Below are 11,438 nucleotides of genomic sequence, written 5' to 3'. Positions count from 1 at the left end.
CCGGTGGTACTGCTCCGTTTGGTCCGTATCCGTAAGCTTTATGGAAACGTGCAGAAATACGGACGAAATGAACGCAGAGCAGGGACAGAAGGCTCCGTCCGTATCCGGATCCATATTTAACGTTGAGCATAAATGGGCCTTTAAAGTGACTAATTTCCTTTATTTCCTCTCTAATAAACACACACTTACTACCATATCTATTTTCTATTGTCTATATCTTTTCACTCTTAGTTTCCTACATCTGCATTTCACTGTCTTCTTCCTTCTTCTTCCATATTAGCTCTAAACTTTCTTTACTTACCTTTACTTATCTGTTAAAAATGTTGGGTTCTTTCATTTCTGACACATTTTTATTTTAGTTTCTATTTGACTGAGCTCTCTCCTAGAAATCTATTTCACTTTATGGTTTAACTTGGGAAACGAAAATGAATTAAAAAAAAGTGTTTTGGAACGTTTATACACTTTTTAAATTGGTATATTCTTAATTAAGTCTCCCTCATATCTTTCTTTTCTCTTTTTACTTCCCTTTTTTCACAGTTTTAAATATCTGTTGCATTATTTAATTGGAATTAGAGCTCAAATAAAGCTGAATTTCACTGCCTTCAATGTTGCCACCCGCTGTGTTGCTGTGATGCTGTGATGTGACAATGAAAGCACTTAAAATCCCACGGGTCCAATTTACACTCCTTTTTCTTCTTACTCTTTATTTTGGGAATTTTTAAAAAAGATATCTTAACACTCAAATCTCGCATCTTGTATCTTTAATGAAATATTACTTCTTACACATGAATGAAAAGAGGAGTGTAGTAAAGACGAGGCTTCTGAAAACCCAACGCCTTGAACCACTCGGGCACAGCTGCCTCCTCTCTGATTCACCAGATTTTCAAGGATTTGGCGCGGTCATTGCCACAGACTGGGTTTAAGTGTGCTTACTGTGTAATAATGATCATTTGTAATACTGTATAAACACCCATGCAAATCACTAAAAATACATTAGAACAGTGGTTAGCAACTGGCAGCCCACAATATTTATTTTTGGGCTTTTTTGGCCTTTATTTTTGATAGTAGGTGGCAGAGAGGCCGACAGGAAAAAAGGCGAGAGAGGGGGGGATGACCTGCAGAATAGGTCCTTTGCCGGAATCGAACCAGGGACCCTGCTATTAGGTGGCATGCATGTTAACCATTCAGGTACCAAAGCACTCTGACAAGCTCTTTTTTTTAGTAGTGGACTTTTCCTTGCTGAAAAAGCCATGCTATGTGCAGTAGGAAGAAAAAAAAAGGTAGACAGCACCTGGTGATTAAATACGGCGAATGGTGAAGATAGGAAAAGAAAAAGCAAACACAGCAGTAAATCATTGACTGTAGGCCATTCAAGGCGGGAATGCTGCACCTTTTTTCAGCCTCTCTGTTCTGTATAATAGGTACAGAACTGGCTATAGTGAGCTAGACAGGGAGTTGATGATGTTGAGTTACCCAGCTGTAGGCGAGGTGGTACAGTGATTAATACTACTGACTTTGGTGCAGGAGAGCAGGTGTTCGATTCCAGTGTGGACCCTCGGGCAAGGTGGTTACAGGATGAGTGAAGGTCAGTATCAGGTGTTGAGGAACCAGTGCAACCTGATGTGAAATGAGATTCTGGATGGTGCATATGTGAATTCATCCTTGTTGGCTTACAGGATGCGTGAAAGTGCATATTAAGAGTTATACTGGCACAGTCTCCCGGATCAGTAAGGACCACGTCAGATGTTGAGTAACCAGGGCAACCTGATGAGAAATGAGCTACTGGAACAAGGCATATGTGAATTGGAGCGGACAATATGGATCTGTTGGATTACTACTGTACAAGTAACCCCAGTGAGAGGGGTTACATGCCCAGATATATATGGAAGCATCCATATATCCCCTAATCTCAGGATCCATCTACACAGGACTGTTTCCAGTCTGAATGCAGCTGAGGAGTTCCTCTTTGTTGCGGAACAACAAGAAAAAGTTTACAAAGAAAAATGAGAATCAGAATATAGGTATGCAGAGATGGTGTGCTTACTATTTTTTTATTATTATATTATTATTTATAGTAGTATATAGCCGAAGCTACCACAGTATTTATAGCATAAGCTAGTTTGAATGGTTGTACCTAGTCAGGCACATGAAACTGCACAAGACTCAACAATACATACACATACAACACAAAACACAAACAACCCATAAACACTATATAAAAAATGTAATAATACATAAAGTCTGCACGGTCCCAAATTTTGGGTTGCACAGACTTTAGCAGATGACGAAAATTACATCATGCAGACCCTCACGAATTGACTGTTAGCAAGCATGTTAGCGGAGCAGCAGCAGCTTCAGCTCTGTTTCTGCATTTACACAGAAAGCATCCAGGACCTGGAGTATTGAGTGGAGGTCACCTGAGTTTTAAAAGCACTCAGAGCTCGACACACAATTATGTGTGTAAAATGGAGGAAGATAGACAAGAGTTTGAACTCAATCAGCCTCAATGGAAGCAGCCACGACTACAACTGTCGCAGATATTTATTGATATTTATATTTATTGAGACACAATATCAAAAAAGTCTTGCAGCATTTCCCAAAATCTTGAAATACTTTACATCTAATACTATCTAATACTAAAAAAGACTATATGACAGCAGAGGCGCTTTTTGGTCAGGAATCTGGTGCTTCACAGTTACGCGGCCCCTTTTAGTGTCTAACACACACACACACACATTCACGCTGACGTCAGTCTGTCAGTCTTGCTGTGTCTCTGGGGTCCATCCAGGAAGAGACAGAAGGCTGAGCAGCCAGAGGTAAAGACCTCCACTGAGCTACCACAGTGTGTGTGTGTGATAGGAAGAATGAACTCGTGTGTGAGAGGAGAAGAGACGAAGAGCTTTGGCTTATTTTTGTGACACCAGACTTTTGTGTGTTCGCTCATGTGCAGAGATAGTGAGGGTGACAGATAAAGATGTTATATAACCATGTCACGATGGATCACCAGGTAACCCTGTGCTGTGTGTGTTTGTGTGTGTGCGTGTGTGCACCTTTCATGGTACGTCAGTCAGGCCAAACACACACACAAAGTCAAACCTCAAATCTCCTCCATTACATCAGAAAGTCCGGATCTTTAGTTTGATCTAGTATTAACTTTGGATATACAAATTGGCAAAACACACTAAACTGCCTTCTTGGGTAGAAAAAATAATAATGATAATATTAATAATAATGTATAATAAATTAGGGCTTAAATAATCAATAAAATCCAAATCCTCCTATCTAAGGTTAACTAGTAAAATAACTTAATACAGCAGCATGTCCATAGCAGAATTATCTTCATCACTATTAATGATTATTTCACTTTAGACACTTTAGTCATTTTATTGATTGTTAATATCAGAAACACTGAATAATTCAGCTTTACTGAAAACATAGCAGAGTATAATATAAAACACACACACACACACATGCATGCACACCTTTCAGCACTTGAACACACACGCTTAGATGTTTGTATACACACAGATGCACACAAGATCACAACATGTCCATATGTGTACTTTTAGATTATCATGATCACAAGCAAGCATTTACACACACACACACACACACACACACACACACACACACACACACACACACACACACACACACACACACACAGAGGAAGGAGAGCAAACAAACCAAGAAGACAAGATCATGTGACAGAGCTTTTGAGAAACTGTTATCTGTGTGTGTGTGTGTGTGTGTGTGTGTGTGTGTGTGTGTGTGTGTGTGTGTGTGTGTGTGTGTGTGTGTGTGTGTGTGTGTGTGTGTTTGTGTGTGTGTGTTTGTGTGTGTGTGTGTGTGTGATGGAGTGTAGGAACCAGGTAAGGTGAGCAGCTTTGCACCGGCACATGGTGTGTACAGCTGTTTCTCTCTTTCTCTCTGTGTGTGTGTGTGTGTGTGTGTGTGTGCGCGTGTGTGTCCCAGTGCGTGTGCAAATATCCAGGTGACATTGATTCGTCTTTGAGGATGATGCGCTCCTTCCCACGTGGCTCTGTATCTTTATTTTCTCCCTCTCGCCGCTCTATCTCAAACCTCTAACCTCCTCTCCCATTTTTACTCTCTCTCCCAACCCCACTTCTCTCCTCTTTTTTCCCCCTCCTTCCTCCTGTCACTCTCCCCATCCTTCATTTCTTCTCATCCCCTCGTCGCACTGGAGGTGATGTTTGTGTTTAATCTCACTAAAAACACGAGTGAGTCATTTGCTTAAAGTCTTAATAAAAGAGCTCCTCCTCAGCGTGATGTGCTTCATGTTGAAACGGGAGGTTTAAGCACCAGCGGGAGTCTAAATTAATTGTTTATCAGTGTTCGGGGAGGGGAGGCAAAAGGATAAGGGATTGTTCAAAAAGTGTGTGATGGTTGTATTGATTTGGTTTCAGAGGAATGAGCGAACTGGGAATTTGTTATAAGAGGTGATGATGGAAATGGTGCTTTAACTATTCACTTCATCTTTCCATTCTCACACCACACAGATGCTGCTTATTTCATTCCTGTCATTTATGTAGCTGTGAATGATAATTGGTAAATGGACTGTACATATATAGCACCTTTCTAATCCTCTGACCACTCAAAGTGCTTTTACACCACATGTCAACTTCACACATTTACACACACCTTCATACACTGCTGTCGCAGCCCTCGGGAGCAATTTGGGGTTAAGTGTCTTGCCCACGGACACATCGACATGTGGACTGGAGGAGCCAGGAATCGAACCACAGATCTTCCAATTAGTGGATGACCTGCTTGACCTCTTGAGTCACAGTGAGCTATGTATGTGGATTTTACTTTTAAAGAGAATGTCTGGTGGTGAAGACTGACTTATATTGACTTTTGGAAGCATCTTTGTATTAGTTTCAGTTTGAATCAGACCTTGCATGACAGTGTTTTAAATAAAAGGATATATATGTGTGGTTATATTTGCCTTGATCCTCCATACGGCAGTATTTTTCTTGTCCTGCACCTGCTCACAAGTAAAAAGCAAATCAGACACATGCACATATAGTATATAACAAAACTGAGTAAACCCCTGGTCGATATCGCAAAAATGTTATGAAATTATTAGGGCTGTTAACGTTGACGTTTTAATAACGTGTTTATGCAAATTAATTTTAACGGCACTATTTTTTATTTTTGGGGGTAGTACAGTAGCTGGCAGAGATGCTGACAGGAAACAGGAAGAGAGAGAGAGAGAGAGAGAGAGAGAGAGAATGGGAGGAATGAGCTTCAGCATTGGTCCATGGCCGGATCTAAACAAGGGATGCTGCCTTTATGTGGCACACGCTGTAACCACTGGACTACCCAATCGCTCCGGCACTATTTATTTATTTATTTTTTACATGTGATTAACGTGTTTGACCCTTGTCCCGGCCGGTAGTTACGGAAATAAAGAAGCGATGCAGCAGTAACGTTTTGGATAACAAGCAGAAATGAATAAAGAAAAGAGTCTTATGAACGGTGAATACAGCTTCAAAGCCCTGCAAGATGTTCCATACAAGACCAAAGTTATATACATTTATTGTCGATGTGAATTGAGTTACCACTGGAGTACGTTGAGTCAAATACCATCTGCTGGCCAAGATACAGCTGATACAGAGAGCACTCCTCCTGTTGAGCAAAGGCAGACCCTCGTCGCTGTTTGTTGTTTGTATAGTTGTTCATGTGTCTCTGATGCAAACTATCTGGTGCGGTCTGCCTTAGGAGGGCTCTCTGTATCATCTCTGTATGCTTGGCCAGCAAATGGCTTGTCATGTTATGCTTTCAGCAGATTTTTGGATTATACAGTATTTCATTGTTCTGGATTGTTTCAATAATAATAAACATATATTTGCATAGAGCAAGCATGTGTCATCTCCCATGTTGATAAAAGTATTAAAAACTTGAAAAATATCTATTTAAAGTACATTTAAAAAACATAAAATGTGACATGTTTGACAATTAAATTACAATGAAACATCCATATTTAAGAATGAACTTTAACAACATCGTTTATTATTTACTATTTTGTATGGCGGCCTTTATCTTTGATGACAAATTGGATCCTCCTAAGCTTGGATGATACCAGTTTTGCCCAAATCTGTGGACAGATGTTTTGTCATTCTTCACAGATGATTGTTTTCAGCAGCTCTTTGCTGGAGGGGTTTTGTTGCTCTACTTTTCGTTCTAAAATAATCTAAACTTGAGGTATTAGATTCAGGTCAGAGGACATATTTAGTCACTTTTTTTCTTCTTTAAAAGCTCCTCTCCTGCAAACCTTCTTGTCTCATTATTTGGGTGTACAAACTTAGTGCTATCTATGAATGTCATCTCCTCTACACCTTTTTTCACTCATGCAGCCTCCTATCTTCACACTCCCACCTCCATGTTTCACGGCTGACACTATGCAGTCACTGTGCTGGTCCTGGTCAAATCCACGCCACACATAGCTACTGATCCGAACTAATTCATTTTGGTTAAATCTGACCAAACAATTTGCTGCAAGTGTTCATCAGGCTTTTTTTCATATTTCTTTAGCAGAGTTTAACGTTTAAGTTTTGTAAGCAAGAGGTTGACTTTGTGCAGCGTCCCTCACACTTTCTGAGCCGTCACTAAAACACCAGTTTCCAAAGATAATCCTTGTGCTAAGTCAGAACTACTTAGTTTGCGTTAATAGCGAATTGTGCTTGCCATCATTTTTTAAGCACCACTGTTCCTTCTGTTGATGGTCATATTGGTCCTTTTGGCTTCTGTTCAGCAGCCTAATGATGATCTTTTTACCCTCTCTCTCTCTCTCTCTCATCTTTATGAAGTCTCACAATTTGGTTTTCTCTCTGGAAATAGAAAACCTTGTTCAGGCAATAAGTCTTTTTTTGACTTGAATTGGAAGTGACAGAGGTAATGATTTTTGTTTCAGAGGTCACAGGTGCACTCACTTGTTGCATTGAGTTTGTACTTAAGGCCTGTATTTTCATTTAAATCTATCTTACCTGTTTGTTTTTCATTACAAATAAAATCAAATACCATACACTTCACCCTTAAAATGCTCAAATTATTGTAAGATGATAAAATCTTAAATCATTTAACATTTTAGTGATATTGCACAAGGGTCCACTGTACTGTATGCATGATCACAAAACCAGCATTCAACCTGAAATCAAGTTCCACTAATCCTCAAATTTTATTATAGAAAATAGGATTGTTGCTTATATGACATGTAAAGAAGTCATCTCTGCAGAAAGCCGACTGTAACACATGCATGTAAACACACTAACAGAAAGGTAAGCTGGTCATGTAAAGCAGAACATACAGATAATACAAAACATACAATAATATATCACATTATTAATGTTAAAACGGTCAGAATGCACCATAATTTACTGTGTTTTGACCTAGAAACAATGATGTAGAGAATCGTCCTTTCAGCATCTCTAATGTGTCTTACTAACAGTCACACACATGAGATGGTTTACGTGGGTATGTGACTGTATGTCGTAGTGTGTGTGTGTGTGTGTGTGTGTGTGTGTGTGTGTGTGTGTGTGTGTGTGTGTGTGTGTGTGTGTGTGTGTAATGGAACATGTTTCTAATGGGTCTTGTTTCTATGTGGTGCTGCAGACTGAATCCCAATCACATGTTGGGAAAATCCCAGGAGAACGCAGATTCAATTCCTCATTCCAGCCTTTCGTCTGCTCCATCACTCACCCTGAATGTGTGTGTGTGTGTGTGTGCATGTGTGTGTGTGTGTGTGTGTGTGTGTGAGTGAGTGCACGTGTGTACAGAAGATGTAAATAACAATTTTGTGGACATGGCTGTGTGTGTTTAGGGGGCAGGGACACAGGAGGAAGAAAATAGCAGAAAAGGGGAATGAGTCGAAATCACAGAGAACAAGTGACTGGACTTAAAAATGACTCTTCTTCAATTGTAACGTTTGATAGCTTGAAGAAAATCAAAAAAGAAATTGACAGACTTGCTCCTAAAGTGTATCACTTTGTGGTGGCAGCTGGTGAGAAAGAAAACATTTAAAATATAAGAAAAAATAAATAAATTTAGGCCAGTAAAATATGCTGCTGCATGTTGGAAAAAGCACAACACAGGACTCTGACCATCTGCTTACCTCTCCCGCTGCGATTACAACCCGACTAAATAAATAAGTACGACAGGTGCCTCACTTTATTAATATATTAATTTCAATTTATCAATGCCTTGACTTTAATGACCGTTTTGGATTTCAAATAATTAATTCAGTATTTCACAGGAAAACAAACCTGCCCCAACATGTCATTGCAAACTCAGTTCAAAAAGTCAACAGGTGGTTTCTCCTTTAGCTTTAATCAAAGGACTCAACCACATGCGACACCAGTTTAGAGTTTTAATTTTCAACAAGAGGCTGTGGACCATTGCATCTCCACTTCCTGCCGCCATGCAAAAGTGAATATCAATTGCATCGTGTTTCTTATTGTCACTGAATCTCATGTGCAGAGCCAATCTAACAATGAATTGATCCACCTGCAGGTAGTGTGTGTTTATCCAAAGCCTGGTAGTGTGGCTATATGAGGCTCATTGATTGTTTTTGGACAAAATGGAAAAATGTCTACAGCACAGAAAAATAAAATATACACACACAATACTCGTAATATGAGTTCATTGATTTGGTTCTGTACATAAGAAAAATACAGAAAATCCCCAGCTTTATCCTTTAACATCTTCCAGTAATGTAAAGTTATTTTCCAAATTATGTGACATTTCCAGTTGTGCGTTGTTTGTTTTTACTAATAAATACGGTTGAAGCACAACCACAGAATGCATCAATATATTTCATTTTCTTTTATAGAAACAAAAATCATAGAAATGAATGTTCTGCATCCCACAGTTTATTCTTCGCCATCACCTTTCAATCAAGCAGCGGGCTGGATCGATGTTACAGAGCAAAGAGAAAGAGAGAGAGAGAGAGAGAGAGGCACCAGCAGCCAACCTGTCCTGAAGGACACAGCCGGCACTAGACAGCTGGTCAGCGGGGTTGACGTTGGTCTGGTGGCTGTAACCATAGCGCAGATGGGATTTATACAGTCACAAAGTCACAAAAAATGATTGTGGTGGACAAATAAACATGAATTTTCCTTTTTATTCAGTCTGTTAATCTCATAAAAAACCTCACCACTATACTAAGTCTATACGATGCTTATTTCCTCCGCTTGCAGGATGCATTTGGATGTCAGTCAATATTTGTATGTGAAAGCTTGTGCGCATGTATATTTGCAGGTACATAGTGTACAAGCATGTCTGTCAGTGTGTGTATGTGTGTGTGTGTGTGCGTGTGTGTGTGTGTGTTTTCACAAAAATGTCAAAGAACCACATTAGCAGAGAGCAGCTGGTTCCCTCTGTGAATGACTAATGCCATCACCAGTCAATCCACTGGGTGCTGCTCAGCTGGAGTCCTACACAAATACACACACACACACACACACACACTCACACACACACACACACACACAAATACACACATATACACATATACACAAACACACAGAAACACCTTGAATGCACAAAATATTGTATAATTTTGTAAAGCTTCACATCGACTTCTTAAAACCCTTAAAACTTTGAATACTGAGTTTCATCGGCTTGGCAGGTAAATGACCTCTGATGTATTTTTAAAAATCTTTTTTTTAATCTTTTATTGTTATAACAGAACAAACATACATGGGGGAGAGGGGTAGGCATCAATAAATCAATACCCCCCTTTTTTTGGGACCTCTAATGACTTCTGATGTAGCTAACATGAATTAAGGCTGTCCTATATAATCATTTTTAATATTCAAAATGTATTAGAATTTGTAATGCTTACATTTAGTCTACTATTAATATGTACGTATACACAGGCTTATGTGTTGCCAATGCCACTGTCAACATGGTTACTTTAAATTCTGTCCACTAGAGGGCATCTCAACATTACTAAGAAAAGCTTTCGGCTAGCTGCTACGTAATAACTAAGCTTAGGCACCACTGAATAACGTAAACTTTAATGGGCATGTTTAATCTCAACACATTTCTCTCCTCAATGTTTCCTCTTTCAATTAACTGAGCAAGACGTCCGCTTCACTTTCTGCCAGTTCTCTTGTGACATTACGCTACGCTACGTTAGCACTCTGAACATGAGGTTGTGATTCAGAGTCATCCAACTTTATTGTTCAGACGTGACAAAAGCATTTCATTTTCACATGAAGGGAGGTCAAGACGAAAACGGTGAGATTTACTAACGTTAGCAAACACATTTAGAAAAGAAAAAAACACATTTGAATAGTAATTTCAGCATTTATTTATTTTTGACAGTTCAAATACCAAAATTTGTTCCAATCGCCCTAACATGAATCATATAAACTAATGTTGGTGCCATCAGAGAAAAAAACTACAATACAAACTTATAGAGCAGTTTGTACTGATCACGAGCAATGTGGCAACACCTGGAGTCATCCCGATGGATTTTCCACAAAATTAGGCCCTATGTTTCCTCAGGCCTGCATTTCCACAGCACAAGTATGGCCATTCCCTAATGCACATAATGTGTTGTTGCCCCCCCCCCCCTTACCCTGTTTTTTCATCTATGAAAAGCTTTGAAAGACAGGTGAAATTCTTTATTTTATTATTAAACTGAGGGAACATAGACATGCTCCCCAACACCTCACCATAGTAGTGAACCACATCATGACTTTTTTAAGGTCTTAAAATGTATCATGGTCTTTTCTTCTGCACTTTTTTAAACATTCAGGGCATAATGTGAACGCTGTTAATACTACAAATAAAAATCCTGGAGGGTAAAACCAAAGGCAGATATTTCTTTTAGCTTCATTCAACTCATTTACTCCTTACTTACTGTTACTTACTGTTAAAATATATGCAAAAATGATTCTGTCATTTTCACACATTGTAAATCGCTTAACACTTAGTATTAGGAAAAATGTCACACTTTCTTTTTTCTTACTCTGAGGTCATTTGATCCTCAAAAAAGGGAAAACATGAAACACCTCACAAACATGACACCTCTGATGAAGCAGCTCATCGCACCCACACGTCGAAGATACTGTATGACATCACTAAGACGGCATCTCTGCGGCTATGATGTACAGTCACAGCAGTTTATGTGTGAGAGAGATATTTAGAGAGACCAAAAAAAAACCAAGTGTGTGTTTGTGTGTTGTCTCTCTTCAGTCAGGAGGGAGAAGGAAGAGACACAGGCACAGATGGAGCAGAGAAAGAGAGCAGAGTGTTTGTTTGCTTTGTTTTCTGGTGCCAGGAGCCGTTTTTTTGGCAGACATAAAATACCAACAAACTCAATCAGTGCTGCAAAATTCAACCTCAGCGAGCCAAGTGTAAAACGGCCAGCGCGGCAGTGATGAAGTGGCTCTTCACCGTTCGTTACC

The sequence above is a fragment of the Scomber scombrus genome, chromosome 3, assembly GCF_963691925.1.
Source record: "Scomber scombrus chromosome 3, fScoSco1.1, whole genome shotgun sequence".
Lineage (NCBI taxonomy): Eukaryota > Metazoa > Chordata > Actinopteri > Scombriformes > Scombridae > Scomber > Scomber scombrus.
This window is presented reverse-complemented; position numbering follows the sequence as displayed.